This window comes from Leopardus geoffroyi, chromosome C1 (assembly GCF_018350155.1).
Source record: "Leopardus geoffroyi isolate Oge1 chromosome C1, O.geoffroyi_Oge1_pat1.0, whole genome shotgun sequence".
NCBI classification, from domain to species: Eukaryota; Metazoa; Chordata; class Mammalia; order Carnivora; family Felidae; genus Leopardus; species Leopardus geoffroyi.
Window position 1 is genome coordinate 99843683 of NC_059328.1, and position 17208 is coordinate 99860890.

General features: G+C 49.0%; 1 pseudogene; it reads left to right on the plus strand.

The window, feature by feature from the left end:
* The first annotated feature begins 16500 nt into the window (after window positions 1–16500).
* LOC123600285 lies at window positions 16501–16654 on the plus strand (annotated as a pseudogene).
* The last annotated feature ends 554 nt before the right edge of the window (window positions 16655–17208 follow it).

Genomic DNA, 17208 nt, shown 5'->3' on the forward strand with positions numbered 1-17208 from the left:
AGTAATAACAGGTGCCAAAGATTTAATAAAAATGTAGAGGGAAAAAAAAAACCTAAAAGCTGGAGAAATTCTATCCATTAACTTAATTTTTCTGGGAATTAGTATATTTCTTCATTCATCCAACAAAGATTGATTGAGCGGTTACCGTGTGCCAGGCGCCGTGCCAAGAGGAGGAGACACAAAGAAGTCAGGTGCAGTCCTGCCTTCCAGAAGATGGCTAGGAGGCGAGATGGGTGAGAAAACACTAACAAGGCACGAGGAATGGAGTCTGATGGGCCCTACGGGCGTAGAGCCCAGGGCCAGAGGGGGGTTTCCTGGAGGATAAGCCATGAGACGTCAGTCTCGAAGATAAACTCAAGTTATCTAAGCCATCAGAGCATGGAATTTCACAGCCAGGACAATGTTCACGGAAATGGAGATGGAGGCGGGACCAGCAGAGAGTTACCAACCTCTACATTTCATGAAATAATAGCCATGCAGAGTATCATCTGCCATTGCCATAGCTTTACCATGTTTATTTATTTTTGAGACAGAGAGAGAGCATGAGCAGGGAAGGGGCAGAGAGAGAGAAGGGGACAGAGGATTAGAAGCAGGCTGGGCATTGACAGCCCAGAGCCTGATGCAGGGCTCGAACTCACGAACTGTGAGATCGTGACCTGAGCCGAAGTCGGACGGTTCACCGACTGAGCCACCCAGGAGCCCCAAACGTCACTGTAACTTTATAGATGAAAGCACATTTTAGTACCAAAAAAAAAAAAAAAAAAAAAAAAAGGAAAGAAAAAGAAAGAAGTATACAATTTTAGAAAAAAAGAGAAAAAAGAGAAAAAAGAGAAAAAAATTTGGTTTGGGAGAAGAGCTCATCACATTGTCCTTCTTTGTCTTGTTTTGCTGCAGATTCAAGGAAACATGAGCCATACAGCTGCAGTGGGGAGAGAAGCCGGGGAAGGCGCCACAAGCAGAGAAAAGGAACAGGGAGAGAGGTCCTGAGGTCTGGGTTTGGGGGAAATGCAGGGGGTGGGCGGGGGGGAGAGCCAACCAGACCCCAGGGCTGCGCTGCGGCCTTCCGGGGCCTAGGCACGTCTCCTCAGGGCATGGGGGGTAGGCAGTCCTGTATAAAAAAAATTACAAATTATATTTTATGGTTGTGTTGGTATACAAAAGAATATAATCTTTATCCCTAATAGTTCATTTTTTTTCCTTTTGATGTTAAAAGAAACTAACCCATTTCTGTGGGACCCTCAAAGTATTGTAGGCCTAAGGTGCTTTGCCTGTGATGCCTAATGAATAAATAAGTCAGGTATGACTGTCCTAAAATTTGGGCAGCATCCAATGAGGGGTGGTCCCAAAGGACCTCCACGTCACCATAATCGCCTCACTGGTTCTGCCTACGGAAAAGTCTGGCCCTTTTTGGAGGGCAAGGCACGTACTCGAGGCAGTTAAGCAATAAAGTCACTAGATGGCCGAAGACCGTAGAGGTGGTGTCTCTGGTAAATGAGCACAGCCAGGGCTGGATACACAGGAGGACAAAGGGCCACTTGCCAATGGTCAATGGGACAGGCTGGCCTTTCTGGCTTCAGGGACAGTAAGCAGCAGGAACCTACCCTTTCTAGAAACTCTGCCAGATGGCCTAGCATCCTGGGCTCGGCCTGATCTACATTTTGGCGGCCAGGGTCAGACCAAGCCTTCCACAATTCTGAACCCCTCCTCCACCAAGACCCTGCCCCCAATGCCACCTCTATTATGGACTTGATAAACTAAAGCTAAAATTTAATCCTGCCGTCCTTTTTTGTCGAAGTCTTGGGTGTGTGCTTATGGGAGGTGGGGGTTGGGGGCTGGGACATTTTCCTTGTTTCTCCTCAAAGGAAGTCTTTTTTTTTTTTTTTTAATTTTTTAACGTTCATTTATTATTGAAAGACAGAGAGACACAGAGCGTGAGCAGGGGAGGGGCAGAGAGAGGGGAGACACAAAATCCAAAGCAGGCTCCAGGCTCTGAGCTGTCAGCACAGAGCCCAACACGGGGCTTGAACTCACGAACTGTGAGATCATGACCTGAGCCAAAGTTGGTCGCCCAACCAACTGAGCCACCCAGGTGCCCCTCAAAGGAAGTCTTATCTAGGATACGCGGGGCCCTGAGTGCGGGGACCAAGGTCACTTAAATGCCTGGAGCATTTGAGATCACTGGTGGGGAGATGAGGGAGAAGAGGGAAAAGGAGAGAGACAGAGACAGAGAGATAGAGAAAGAGACACAGTAGGAATACACAGCAGGAGCCCAGTTAATGTTTTTGAAAGCAGCATGCATCTTTACAAATATGTGGACTCTAATATGTTACCCCAATTTTCTTTTTTTCCTTCTTTTTTTAATGTTTATTTATTTTGAGGGAGAGAGAGACAGAGTGCGAGCAGGGGAGGGGCAGAGAGACGGAGACACAGAATCCAAAGAAGGCTCCAGGCTCTGTCTGAGCTGTTAGCACAAAGCCTGATGCTGGACTCAAATTCACAAACCGTGAGATCACGACCTGAGCCGAAGTCGGACACTTAACCGACTGAGTCACCCAGGTGCCCGTTACCCTGATTTTTCTAATTTAGCCTAGGAAAGGGAAGTCCAAAGGCAAATGCATAATAATAAACATGGAGAGAATCCAAATGGACAAAATGTAAATATCTAACTGGAAGAGCGTCTAAGGGAGTAAATTTTCATGCTATCCGCTAATGTCTTCTCCCCTAATATTTTATAGTGAAAAAGTTCAAAGCTACATGAAACTTGAAAGAACAGTGCAGTGAATGGCTATGTGCCCCTCCCCTAGATTCACTAGTTAGCAAATTTTGCCACATTTGCTTTTTCTCTCTCTGTATGTATGTCTCTGAGTCACGTGTGTGTATACAGGAGTATATTTGTGTGTGTGTGTGTATTTTCTTCTAAACCATTTCCAAGTAAGTTACAGACATCACCACATTTCACTATGTAACTACTAAGAATAAAGACACACTCCTAAAATAACATCATCACACTGAAGAAATTTAACACTGATGCAACAGTATTATCCAATTTGTAGTCCAATTATCTAAAAATATGTTTTTGTAGCATTTTCATAATCCAGGATCCAATCAAATTCACTCGTTGCAATTTGGTTGCCCTATCTTCTTAGTCTCCATTAATCTAAAAGCGTCCGCTGCCTTTGACTTCTTTTTTTAAGTTTATTTTATTTATTTTGAGAGAAATTGTGAGCGGGGGAGGGGCAGAGAGAGAGAGGAGAGAGAGAGAGAGAGAGAGAGAGAGAGAGAGAGAGAGAATCTCAAGCAGGCTCGAAGCTGTCAGCTCAAAGCCACACGCAGGGCTCTAACTCACAAACTGTGAGATCATGACCTGAGCTGAAACCATGAGTCGGACGGACACTTAACCGACTGAGCCACCCCTTGACTTCTTTGTCTTAATGACCCTGACAGTATTAAGGACTTCAGCTGGCTGTCCTGTTGGATGTTCTGGGATTTGCTGGTTGTTTCCTTGTGATTGTATTCAAACTGTTTGAGAGACGAGTACTACACGGGTGAATTGTGCACCTCCCACTGCACATGTCAAGAATCAATAAGGTCAGTCGCCTCATTGTTCGTGATGCCAAGTTTCATTAATTATTTGGTTAAAGGAATGTCCATCGGATCTCTCCATCGTGAAGACACCTTTTGACCTTTATAATTAATAGTTACACTATCGGTGGTTTTGCCTGTTTGTTTCTTTGTTTTTTTTTTAAGGGCCAAAAGCCGTCAACTTCTCTGAGAAAAAAACATCTTTCTTCCCCTGTCCCATCAAAAACTCCCACTGCCAGCCTGGAGGGCTTTGGAACTCATACTGGCATCCAAGAGGCTGTTCCTATAGCAGGAAGCTTCATGATTGTAATAATTAATAATCATGACTTTTAAAAAAGTTATTTATTTATTTACTTATTTTGAGAGAGAGAGAGAAGGAGGGGCAGAGAGAGAGGAAGAGAGAATCTCAAGGGGGCTCCACCGTCAGCACAGAGCCCGATGCAGAGCTCGAACTCGCAAACTGCGAGATCATGACCTGAGCCGAAATCAAGAGCTGGACGCTTAATGGACTGAGCCACCCAGGCGCCCCAATGAGCATAATTTTCTTAATGTTTCTGTAGCATCTTACAGTTGACAGAGCATTCCTGCACATATTACGGCTTTTTCTTTTTCCCCAAATTTCCTTTTCCGTCCATAAGAAGCTTAGAATCATTCACTCATTTGTTCACCATTCATCCTGACCACATACCAGGCGGGGGCTTTCTGAGATGAGAGAGGGGATCGGATCCAGTGAGTGGACAAACACACACATTACAGCACAGCCTAACCAGCATGGCACTGGAGAGATTTGCTCTGGTGTAAGGACCATGGGGATGAAAGGGTCCCACCCAGGAGAGAGTCACAGGGAAGGGGAAGCCAAGTCTCCAACCTGCCCTATCAATTACGTGAGAAAATAGATTTCCTCCTCTTTAAAGCACCGTCGGCTGGGATTTTCGTTACGGTAGCCAATAACGTATACTCTTAGCGGCCTCACATTGTAGGTAAGGAAATTAAGTCCCCAGAAGCCACCTGAGTTTTCCAAATGACACTCAGCCAGTGAGGGCCCAAGAAGATTCTTGGTCCTGAATGCCTGGTTCCAATCCCCATGCATCTCCGTGGCCTGTGCTGGCTCTTAGGGGAGGAGGCAAGGAGAGCCCTTTCAATCCGAGCCTGGGTGTACCCCTGACTCCCCTCCTCTGCACACAGGCAGACGTGGCTAGACAGAAGGAGAATTACCCAGGGACACAGACTCGGGTGGCACAGGCATTGGTCATTTCCTTCCAGACAGCTGAGTGCTGGGCATCTCAGAATAGGGAGGAATTTCATCAAGTCTGGCCCGGCTCACACAGACAGACAGGGGCTGTACCCAGTTAATCAGCCCAAACAGATGAACAGACTGTCTCAAGGCCACAAAGTGCCCCATGAATAATTCCTGTAAATCCAAATCCAATGCCCACGTTTCGGAGGGACTGACTGTGTAAAAGACGGAATGGCTCAGGGAACAGGAGTTAATGGAGGGGAGGACTCATTGGGGGCGGGGGGTGGGGGGGGGGTGAGGCCAGAGAGTAGCTCAGTGTAGCAAAGAGCAGGGCTCCCCAGCCTGCTGTGAATTTGAAGTATGGGAGCAATTAGGCCAGAGCTATTTGCAGACAGAAGGAGAAGAGGTGAGCTGAGTGGCTCCATTCCGCGTGCAGGGCTTGACGCCGAGGACTGTCACCCTCAATAAAGGCTGTGAAATGATGTGGACGGTCATCCTTGTGGAGGGCAGGGCCCACAGTCAGCCACATTTACAACGCACCTTCTGAGCTCTGAAAGAGGTATCGCACATACATAAACACGAAGGCTAAGAACTCTAAAAGCTTGGCGGCTAATTGTTCTACTTCACCTTAAATCATTTGATTAGAGAACGCTGATACACCTGTATTTGTGGCGTGTGTGTGTGTGTGTGTGTGTGTGTGTGTGTGTGTACGTGTGTCGAGGAGGTAGTGAGAGGGGGGAAACGTGGTGTTTTTGCCAGCATTTGCCTTTTTTTTTTTTTTTTTTTTGGTTTTTTTTCCCCCTGCTGTTCTCCACCCCTACAATAAGCTGAGGCAGTGTAAGTTACAATTTATTAGCTGGTTGCTATGGGTTACACCAGCGCTCCACACATATTCCCTTCAGAAATAGTAACATTTAATGTAATGTAAAACAGAACTACTGTATCTCCACTGGCTTGGCTTCTGCTGGCTTGCAACATTGTATCCTTCCCTGCTGAGATCGAAGCCTGGGGAAATTAGCTGGTGCCTTTATTTTATTATGGGGATGGGTGTCTGCCCCACCCCTTGTTTCGTGAAAAACAGAGCTTGCAAACCAAGGGTGTCGGAAGGATCTGGGGTGCCAACTTATAGTGCCAGGCAGTGCCCGGGGACCGAATGCCCGTTTCAGCTCCCTGTTCATTATTTAAGGCAGTCTTCTCGAAGCCGGGTCCCTGTGAGCCCCAGGCCAGTTACCATTTCAGGGAGGCCAGGCATAACTACAGACGGGTTTTATTTATTTTGCCATCTGTATAGCATTCCTAGCAGGCCGGTTAACAAAAATTTGTGGGCTGATACATTTTTAGGATAATATTTAGCCGTAAGAGTCATGTCGAGGGAAACGGTTAAGAGATGGCAGTCATTCGGTTTAAAATAAACACAGCACCAGAGAGGTTGGTATTTTCGGGCCACCTACATTCTCTCTTGTCGGCCCCCGTCTCCATCAGCCACCCAACCTCACCCAGAGCACACGGCCTCCTAACCGTCTGCTCACACGCTTCTCTCTCCTGCTCACGGAGCCAAGCTGCCTTCTACGTGCAGGTCAGTCTACAGGTGTCTTCTTCCCGGACAGAGTCTACTTCCATAGGAGTAGTGGGGTGGTAGAGAAATTATAGGCTCTGGAGCCTGAAGGTCTGTGTTCAAAGCCTGACTTTACCACGTTCTGGCTGCATGACCTTGGGCAAGTCACAGCTCTTTGGAGCCCCAGTTTCCGTGTTTAAAAAAAAAATGGGAAAACAGTATTTACTTGCTCTCATATCACGAGGATTAGAGGGGAGACCTGTATGTTAAATCACTTAGCTCAGTGCCTGGAGCATCCAGGGCCCCTACGAGGCCATCCTGCTTACCCTTTCAGTTCTCCGGAACGTGGGATGCTGTTCCCGCTGCCGGAGAGACTCCTGACCAGTGGGTCTGTCTGGACGACTCCTGCCTTCTGTTCAAGACTCACATACCACCTCTTTTGTGACACTGCTCATTTACCCGCCTAGTCCCCTGCTTCTGGGCACCGGTTCTCGGCGCCCTCAGCTCCCCTTCTGTTGTAGCGGGTGCACTCTGGATTGTCAGGATCTGCCAGTCTTAGTCCTAGTGGCAGCCACCAGACTGTGGGACAGCAAATGCTATACTCTCTGTGGTTCAGATGCCTTTGGCTGCAAGTAACAAAAGATGCAATTCATAACAGCTTAATGAGGAAACTTACTATGCCCCATAACAAGGATTGTTCCTCAGTAATCTCACAGATGACTCAGTTTCTCCAGCTGTACTAGGCATTGTGTCCAGATCAAAAGGTGATGTCTGCTTCTCTTTTCATGAAGGGAAACACTCTTTCAGAACCCCCTTCTCTGACCCAGTAGACTTACGCTCATGGTTCCGGACACAATCACGTCGTGTGTCCTTTCTGCAACCAATTACTAGCCCAGGGAAAGGGAATGCCATGAATGGCCCAGTAAAGCATGCGGTCAGGAGCGGGACAGGTTGCCCAACAAAATTTGGGGTTCTGTTACAAACGGAAAAGCATGGGGTCAAGCTTATCCTGAATAAGCAACCACACTGCTCGCTGCAATGGTATCCATTCATTTATCTATTCGTTCAGCAGATCCTTCCTAAGAACTCACCCTGCTTTAGGCATTGTGCTAAAAGCTGTGGACAGTGGAGAACAAGACACAGAGGCTGGGCCCCTAAAGGAACTAACATCTCGGTGGGGAAAGAGACAACGAACGTGGAAACAGATAAACAAGATAACTATAGATTGTTTTTATTTATTTAAAAAAAATTGTAATGCTTATTTATTTTTGAAGGAGAGAGAGAAAGACACAGCACGAGTAGGGGAGGGGCAGAGAGGGAGACACAGAATCCGAAGCAGGCTCCAGGCTCTGAGCCATCAGCACAGAGCCTGATGCGGGGCTCGAACCCACAAACCATGAGATCATGACCTGAGCCAAAGATGGACGCTCGACTGACTGAGCCACCCAGGTGCCCCGAGAAGGGAACATTTGATGCAGCACGGACCACAAGCCAAGTGAAGATGAAGGGGGAGGATATTTCAGGCAGAGGGACCAGCCAGTGCAAAGGCACAGAGGCAGGAATGAGGTGGCTGTGAGGCTAGAGCAAAGTCTGTGCTAATGACAGATCAAAAGTGGCTCCTGGAACCTAGCCCAGCTCCTGCCCCAGGCTGGAAACAGATCACTGGCAGTCACCCTAGCTTCCTGGAGCCTCTCCTGCCCAGACATGCAGCCCCACCCAGGTCAGAGGCACAGCTGCTGAGTCCATAGGACAACGGGCTCGGCTGTGGGCTCGGCTTCGTGAAGAGACGGAACACTGCCACGGTTTTGATGCAGAACGTGCCGACGGGGTCCAAGGCTTTGGGCACTGCCTAGTTTAGGTCAGCAGACGTTGCCTCTGCCACACCTACCGGGGGGGCGGGTAATAAAAAGACAGGTGCGAGGTAACCACGGAACTACTTTCTCTGTGTTTTCTCCCCGGTCTCCCCGGCATTGTGGCAGGCTGGGCCAGCGGCCTGGCAGTGCCTGAGAAGGCAGGGGCTGGTGTTCGGGACCGTTGGCAACAGCCATCCCCCTCTGTCACCCCTCTAGGTGCTAGAACCTAGCTGCCGGGTGGACACAAGCATCGACGGATGACCTGGGTCCTCAAACCTTCTTCCATTTTTGAGACTGGTCATCCCCCTTCTCGCCTCCCCTTGCTGACAGCCAAAACCTCTCCCAGGATTTTTCCCCGCTCCTGCCAGGTTCAAGCCAGCCATGCGCATCCCAGCCTGGCCAGGCCAGAGAGCGGTGGGGTCTCCGTCCTCCTTCCTCTGTCAGCAGTGACACCTGGTACATGCTCAGGGGGCTTCCTCTGGAGGCTGGGCTCTTTCCCTTCTGCTTCCAGAAGGGAAGTGCTTCTCTGCCATTTCCCTAAGATGTGGCCACTAGACCCATCTGAAGTCTTGGTTTTCTCTGACGCTCCTGTGAAACGAGAGTAGGCTCACAGGTGCCCGGATGACTCCAGATCCATACCAGTTCCCTGTCCCTGGCTCGCTACCCCAGGACACCAACCTGCTCAGTGTTTTTCACGCCCACAGCCTCCTGGACGTCCCCGAGGACGTCTCGCCCATGTCTGCAAACTGCATGGCTTTCCTGGACCTCTGGCTCCTGGCAGGCTGCTTGAGGGTAGAAGAAAAAGAATAGGTTCCTCCCTCCGGTGTGACAACACCACAGGGCCCTAGAGCAGGGGCGCCCGGCATCTGGGGGGCTGGGAGTTTGGTAAGACACCCCAGCCGTCTGCTGGCGACTAGCTACCACACTAGCTGGGACCCCTGCTTCCTTCTGACTTGGAGATGTGCTGCTGAGTCCTTTCTACCTAAGGGTAAGCCAGGTCCTGGGGGCTCCACATTTGAATTTTGCCACCAATCTCCCCACCTCCCTCCTCTCCCTGTCCAGAGTCTGCAGGCAACCCTAGCTGTGGGCGTGGTGGGGTTTCTCCCCTGGGGCTTCAGAGATCCAGGTGGGAAGGGGTGGGAGAAGAGGTCCCTCCACCATCAGACATATCTAAATCTTGGCTCTTTCTGCAGCCTGCTATAGAATGGTAGTTTCAAAGGGAGCGTAGAGGTCGAGCTCAACTAGCTCATTTTGCAGATGAGAAAACAGAGGTCCAGAGACACAAAGTCGGTGAGCTCCGGACGTGGGCCACAGAACCCACGGCAGGCCAGGGCTCCCCATGTCTCCTGATTCTCAGTCGAGGTCTCTGTTCACTGGGTCTCCTGCCCTCCCCCCTTCAGATTTTTATGAAAGGTCCTTTTAGATCGGAACACCTCTTCCATCAGTCCCCACGCCCCCTCCCCCCCAAACTTGCACGGCATCGTACGAGGAGCGTCGCCGTGAGCGGTCTTCCTGGTTGGTCTGGAGGATGAGGACCACCTGTGGTGCTGTCTCTTCTAGCACACATAGGGGAACCAGCACATATGTATGGAATCAGATTACAGCCCCACTTCCCATTTTCTCCTTATTCTATCGCGTAGTAACAGGAGTACCGTGAAACACAAAAGTGCCTATTTTCTGCTCAATTAGGTGAGGCACACTTAGATTGTTGTTTTTACCGCAAAACCTAGACAGCTTTTAATAGGCTAACGAGTGCTGTGACAATGGCCCCCCGATAGGAACCTGTAACAACTCCAGAAAGCGTGCTCTGTGCCACATTTGGGGAAATGCTGTGGACACATGGACAATCGGGGGCTTCCTTGCTCTCCCCCTGGGGCCTCTGGTTTGCTGGGACGGCCAAAGCTCTGACTAGTCTCAGGGAGATGAGTATTCCTCCAGCTCGGCAGAACTGCCTCTCCACGGCCTGGGCCTCAGGGCTGCCGCGGGGCAGGGCAGAGCCCAGATCACCCCATTTGTACAGGTGGGGCTTCTAGTTGGCCAAGACATTTTCCCTCTCTGCTCCCCACTTCCTGGAACAGAGTTTAAGGAAGCCAGCTGGGCTTTTGGCCCAGGAGACAAGACATGAAATGAAACCTGTCTTCTGACAGGCATCTCCTGGCTTTCCTTCAAGTGGGATTTTGACTGTAGGATCGGGTTTAAACATTGAATTTCAATTTTGTACACACACACACACACACACACACACACACACGCAGGCCCTGGGGCATTTGAAACGAACACCAGCCCAAGTCCTCTACCTGCCCAGTGTTGGATTAAGCTGCTTAGGTCTGTTTCCACCATCCTGTCTTTCAAATATTTATGTGGCAGATTATAAGGCAAGCTTCAAAGGCAAGGAAATGCAAATCTGTTCCATAAATCATAGAATAACACAGCTGCTGTCTTCCTCGGAGTGACAGCTTACGAATGCCAGCATTTCTGTCTGCAGAGGGGTGGTTGGAGGTGGGCTTTTTACTCTCAGCCAGGACCTGTGTGTGTGTGTGTGTGTGTGTGTGTGTGTGTTGGAGGTAGAGGAGGGAATGGAAGTACTTAAGATATTTGCCTTTTTGCAGAATACCAGATTTTATTTGTATTTGTTTTCACTAATTTCCCAGCAGGTAAGGAGTCCTATGGAACTTATGTGAAGTAAGGAGTTAACTAATCCTAACACACTGTGGAGGGCTAGGACCTCTCCAGGGATCTGAGGCCTCCGGGGAGTTAGAGATGGGAGTAGCTTTCAGTTCTGGGGAAATGCGCCTATAACGGAAAGTAAGGTTGGGGGGTGGGATGGGGAGAGAAGTCGGTAGGCAGTAACTTTGAGAATTCCAAAACGAATTTAATTCGGTCTAAATGTGTGAAAAGGAAATTGTGCATTGCAAATAGTTATGCACATTAAGCTCTGCCCCCAGGGTCTTAACAATCTGCCAGGGGAGGCCCCAGTATGCTAAAGATTAGGCTTTCGAGGGCTCTGTTCAGCTGTTGCCATGAACACATAGTTCTGGTACAATGGTGTTCAGTGACACATTAACATCCACCAAGACCAACACTGGGGTTTATGGGCCTTGTCCAGCAGCCGGTTCTGGCCTGTTGTCATCCTGTGTGACCATCTGGGGAGGGCTACAGTCAACAGTGTGCAGAGGCCCAGGGGAAGGGGCATAGAAGAGGAAATGTGTCGGGAAAAGGTTTGCTGGGTATTAGTCAGGATTCTGTGGCAAGTGACTCAAACTAACTTGGGCAATAGAGGGATTGTCTGGGTCACAGAAAGGAGTACTGAATAAACAAATCCTGGGAAAGGAAGGGCTGGAGGGAGCTGGGTTTGGAAACAGCTGGAACAGACTGGAACACTGCCAGGGCTCTCTTCCATCACCTGTCTTTGATTTTTTTCTGTGTTGGTTCCTAACATGGCTGGCAACCACTGGCGGATTTTGTGTCTAACACCTTTTGCCTCCAGCATGTCCTATTTTGAATAATCCCAGGGAAGAACTACAATTGGCTCAAATGGGGTCAGGTGCCCATGCCTGGGCCAATCAGCTGTAGGGAGAGGGTGTGGGGTCATGTAAAAACATGGCAGCTCTTATGGCTGTCTTACTAATAAGGGGAGGCCTTCCTAGCAAAAGGGGTGGGGAAAGCTTTGGGCAGACAATCCAATAACCATTCTCCTATTCCAGCCACGAGAGCACTGAAAAAAATAGAACAGACAAAGCAGTGAAAGGGGGCCAGGAAAGATAGTGTGATAAATTAGTTACATCTGGAATTTCACTGACTTCTTCCTTGAAACTCAGTGTTCCACAGGATTCCTTGATGACACTAATTTCTCCTGGCTCTCCTTTTTATTCTTTCTCCTTGATTGCCCTGGATCCTTCCCTTCTCTGCATTGAGGATCCCTTCAAGATTTCCAGTCCTTTGCTCCCCTGCTTCTAGAGAAGACCAGTAGACAGCTTCCTCCCAAATGCATAAAAAGTCTTCCTGTCAGGACCCTCCCTTTATCTTTCAAAAGAAATCTATACTGGAAAATTCATTAGTCACCTTTAACACTTTGCTAGTCAAAGTGTGGTCCCCAAACCAGTCACACCAGGATCCCTGGGAACTTCCCGGAACTGCAGAAACTTGGGACTTGCCCCAAACTGCCAAATCCATTTACATTCTAACAAGATGAGCGGGGAAGTTCGTTAATTTGAAATGCATTACTTTAACCAGTTGCAAACTGAACTCATAACCTTTCTGCTCTCCATGCTAAAATGAATATTTATCTACAGTTTTCCCAGCAGGTCAAAAGCAACCACTTTAAGAAGCCCAGACTCATGATAAACCTCAGAGTCATTTTTTTAAATACTTTCTCGTCCTCCTTACCTATACCCAACCTGTCATTAATTTGCACTTGTTAATCCCACTGTCTCATTGGTCTGCTTTTCTTAATCATGCCCTCATCGCCTACAGCAGGCTCTAATAGAAGCATTTGCCAGTCAGCCTCCTCATTTATAAATTTTTTAAATGGGTCTGATAATACTAGACTTAATTTACACATTTTCGTATTATACAAATTTAATGTGTCATTATCTTCATCCTTACAGGTAGGTGTAGTTTTCAACCACAGCTTTGTGAAACAGTTGCAGGGAATATATCGCAAACAATACATTACGAATCATAGAGTGCCGTAACTTAGGATGATTTTGTTGATGAACATAAGCAGGAACTTTGTCGCAAGCCCACCGACGTCACTGTTCCCAATCAGTAAAGTGTTGGTAGCCCTCCATGATTAGAGTTTGGTGCAGAGGTAATAAACTCAATGTGAGAATTCTCATTTGACGGTCCTCTTCCAGTCCCTGCTCAAACTCTCTCTCTCTCAAAAATAAACAAACACTAAAAACAAGAAATTATTACATAATAGTTGCAGGTATAATATATAGATCACATATATCTACATATTACAGCTATTTTACATATCACCTTTTATTTGTATTATATCATCCTGGGGTCATGATCTCACAGTTTGTGGGTTCGAGTCCCAGGTGGGGCTGTGTGCTGACAGCTCAGAGCCTGGAGCTTGTTTCGGACTCTGTGTCTCCCTCTCTCTCTGCCCCTCCCCGACTTGCACTCTTTCTCTCTCTCTCAAAAATAAATAAACAACAACAACAAAAAGACCCAGTTCTGTGGTCTTTTAGGTGTACCCACAGGACATTTCATGAACAGCTTATATGAAGGAAACAATAATATTCTAAAGTCAGAATTCTGCTAACCATCCAATCGGACTCAGGAGGACAAGACCCCTCTGACTCAGCAGCTGTACCCCAATTGGTGAGGAATGGAGCCCAGGTGAGAGGGAAGCACTTTCTGGATTCTTATATCCTATTCCCGCAAGGTGGACAGATGTGGGATGGTCAGATGTGGGTGGACAGATGGTCATCTGACCTTGTATTTAACCTTGGCCAGTGATAGGTCTCAGCAATGACGTATTCACCCAAGACGATCACCTGGCACCTCAAGGGATTTTGGACCAAGAAGCAAGCCCTGTCCTGTCTGATGGCAGAGCTGGGCACACGTGTGCCTAGAGTGACTGGCATCCGGGCTTCCAGCCTTGAGAGGAAAGCCACCTGAGGAGACAAAGCTGCCTTGCCGCAAGCAGGAAAGAGAGACAAGAAGTGCCCCGAGAGCCTCCAGTCCTACTGGCCAGTGATGCCCAATCCTATTTTTTCCCCCTCTGGTTTGGGTTATGAGTCCACAGAGTCTCTCTATTGCTTGAGCTGATCAAAGTTAAATTTCTGTCATCTTTTAGACCAAAACTGTGTACAAAAAATTTGTTTTAACGTTTATTCATTTTTTGAGAGACAGAGACAGAGCACGAGCAGGGGAGGGGCAGAGAGAGCAGGAGACACAGAATCCAAGGCTCTGCGCTGTCAGCACAGAGCCCAACGCGGGGCTCGAACCCCGGAACCATACGATGGTGACTTGAGCCGAAATCAGACGCTTAACTGACTGAGCCACCCAGGCGCCCCTAGACCAAAACTGTTTTAAACAAAGCACTAAGTCAGGCAGCATAATTATAGAGCTCGATGAAATCAAAGAAATGGAAGCAACAGGAAACCTGGAGGAAATGCCATAATTCCCAGGAACAAAATAACCAGGGGGAGTAAAATTTGCAGTCTTGGAAGTCCACATACGCTCCAGGGTACAGGGTTGGATCTGAAAACAATGACCTTGGAATTTTAGCTCAGGAAGACAAATGCCACTTGGAGGTGCCGTGAGCCTTGGAGGATGGAAAGGGACAGCAGCAACAGAAGGGGAGGAGAGGGCGACCACGTGTGAAGACGAGAACACGTGCGTGGAAGTGCACAAAATGAGGGTGGAGACGGTCACGGAGATGATGAAAAGAGAAAGGGAAATGAGACCGTGGCCTGGGCTCCAGGGCATAGAACCAGAGGTAGGGAACGGATGGCCGGGTTCCTGAGCAGTGTCACAGGCTGCGTGCTGGGCTCGCTCACTGGGGGCAAGGGTCGGGGTTTGAAAGGACAGCGAGCCGCCCCAAGAAGCAGCCAGGCACAGGCCCTCTGGGGCAGGAACCACACTAGGTGCCAGACGGATCAACGCAGGAGCAGACAAACACGGGCTCAAGGTCACCCTTAGGGCAGAAGCCACGTGACATGCGCGAGTGAGATCTGGAAAGAGAGCTTAAGGGTGGGACACCGGCGGAGGGAGGAACCCAGGAGCACGTGGAGTCCCAGCAGACGGCCTTCTGCTGCCAAAGCGTCGCTTTTCTGCTGCTTGTCCACGAGAACGTGGCTCTGCCCTCGGGCTCGGAGGCTCAGCCAGTCTTCCGAGGGCACATGTGACCGCGCTGGCGGGCACAGGAGCAAGATCCAGGGGAGATCGCGAGGAATCTCATCCTACCAGACACAGGGGGTCTGATAAATTCTCCTCACGCCGCTGACACTTCCATCTTCCGTAATTTAAAGAAACAAACAAGGGGCGCCTGGGTGGCGCAGTCGGTTAAGCGTCCGACTTCAGCCAGGTCACGATCTCGCGGTCCGTGAGTTCGAGCCCCGCGTTGGGCTCTGGGCTGATGGCTCAGAGCCTGGAGCCTGTTTCTGATTCTGTGTCTCCCTCTCTCTCTGCCCCTCCCCCGTTCGTGCTCTGTCTCTCTCTGTCCCAAAAATAAATAAACGTTGAAAAAAAAAAAATTTAAAGAAACAAACAAGAAGTGCTCCCCTGAACTTACTCTGGGCGTCCCGCCCTGCAGATGTGTAGTGACAGAGACCCCGAGAGGAACCAGCCTTTGAAAAAACTGAGGCCATCGAGGGCCCGACCAGATGAGGGCCTTGAGCCCACCGGGATAACAGGTTTTAGACGTGTGCAGATAAGGGTTAGAAATATCCGGAGAGTAGATCTCCACGAGCAGAGACTCACAGGGAGCACACAGCTCCAGAGGAAAGGGAGGCTAACGGGGGCTAATTGGGACTCATTGTATGGTGCTAACCTACGATCGCAAGAAAGCGGAGCTCAGATTGTACTTTACTTCCAAATTCGCGGTCGAGGTGGATCATCAGACTGGAAAAGGCAGAATTAATGCTGATGAGAAGGAATGAAGTCACATATAACGGCCACAAGCCGACTTCACGTACCCACTGAATACCTAACGGCCCCAGCAGGATTTGGCCCCCTCAGAGTGCTCCTTAGATACTTCCAAGCCCAGGGTGCTAGGCTCCAAAGGTTTGTCCACCACTCCAAATCCCCCCCCCCCATAGGTAATGATTCTCAAGAACCTAGCACTCTGCAGGCCACAGCCTGTCGAGTATACACGCCCCAGCGTGAGGGGTGCTGACGGCACTCCCTCAACCCCCCCAGAGTGCGGCAGAGACCAACTGACCTCCTTCTAGAACACAAGCTGCACAGGGGCAGGGGATTGGTCTGTCCCTACCCCACCCCCGCTATATGCCATCAGGGTCTAGAATAGGGTCTAGCAGATAGCAGGAGCTCAGGAAATCATACTCGTAACAAGTCTTTCCTAAGCATTCCAAAACTAAAGAAGAACGAGACAGAGAATAATAACAACTGTTAAAAGATGTTGCTAACTTGGGGGTTTCAGGCCCAGATTTAGGAATGCCTGTGTACAAATTACAAAAAAGTACGCCCTTGAGCAGGCCCATGGCTTTGCATGTAGAAAACGCCTTTGCGGAAAGGAAAGGGCTCATTGGCCTGACAAAATAGAAAAAGAAGCTTCCCCTTAGCCTGTCCGCCAGGTGGGCAGGGAATATACCATGATCAGGAAGGTGGTTTTCCCAGGGCGAGGCGTATCCATTGCACACCAGATCTGCTGACCCCTGCGATTTCCCCAAATGTGGGAAACTCGACTGCGTAGTTTGTGGTAGTGGGGGACTGCGTTCGTGCTTTCCCCTAAAAAACAAAACAAAAAAAAGGAATAAAACCCCACTTGGTGGGCACAGCCTGGGCAGAGGGCTTGTTTAGTAGGTGTCAACTCTGTGTAAAGAATAAGGCTTGCCTTAAGAGAAGAAAGGAACATGGGGCGCCTGGGTGGCGCAGTCGGCTAAGCGTCCGACTTCAGCCAGGTCACGATCTCGCGGTCCGTGAGTTCGAGCCCCGCGTCGGGCTCTGGGCTGATGGCTCGGAGCCTGGAGCCTGTTTCCGATTCTGTGTCTCCCTCTCTCTCTGCCCCTCCCCCGTTCATGCTCTGTCTCTCTCTGTCCCCAAAATAAATAAACGTTGAAAAAAAAATTTAAAAAAAAAAAAAAAAGAGAAGAAAGGAACAGAGAAGAACTACAAAAACAACCATAAAACGAGTAACAAGTATATACCTCTCAATAAATACTCTGAATGTAAATGGACTAAATGTTCCAATCAAAAGACAGAGGATGATGAAATGGATAAGAAAGCAAGATCTATCCATTTCCTGCCTCCAAGAAACTCATTTCAGACCTAATGACACCTGCAGA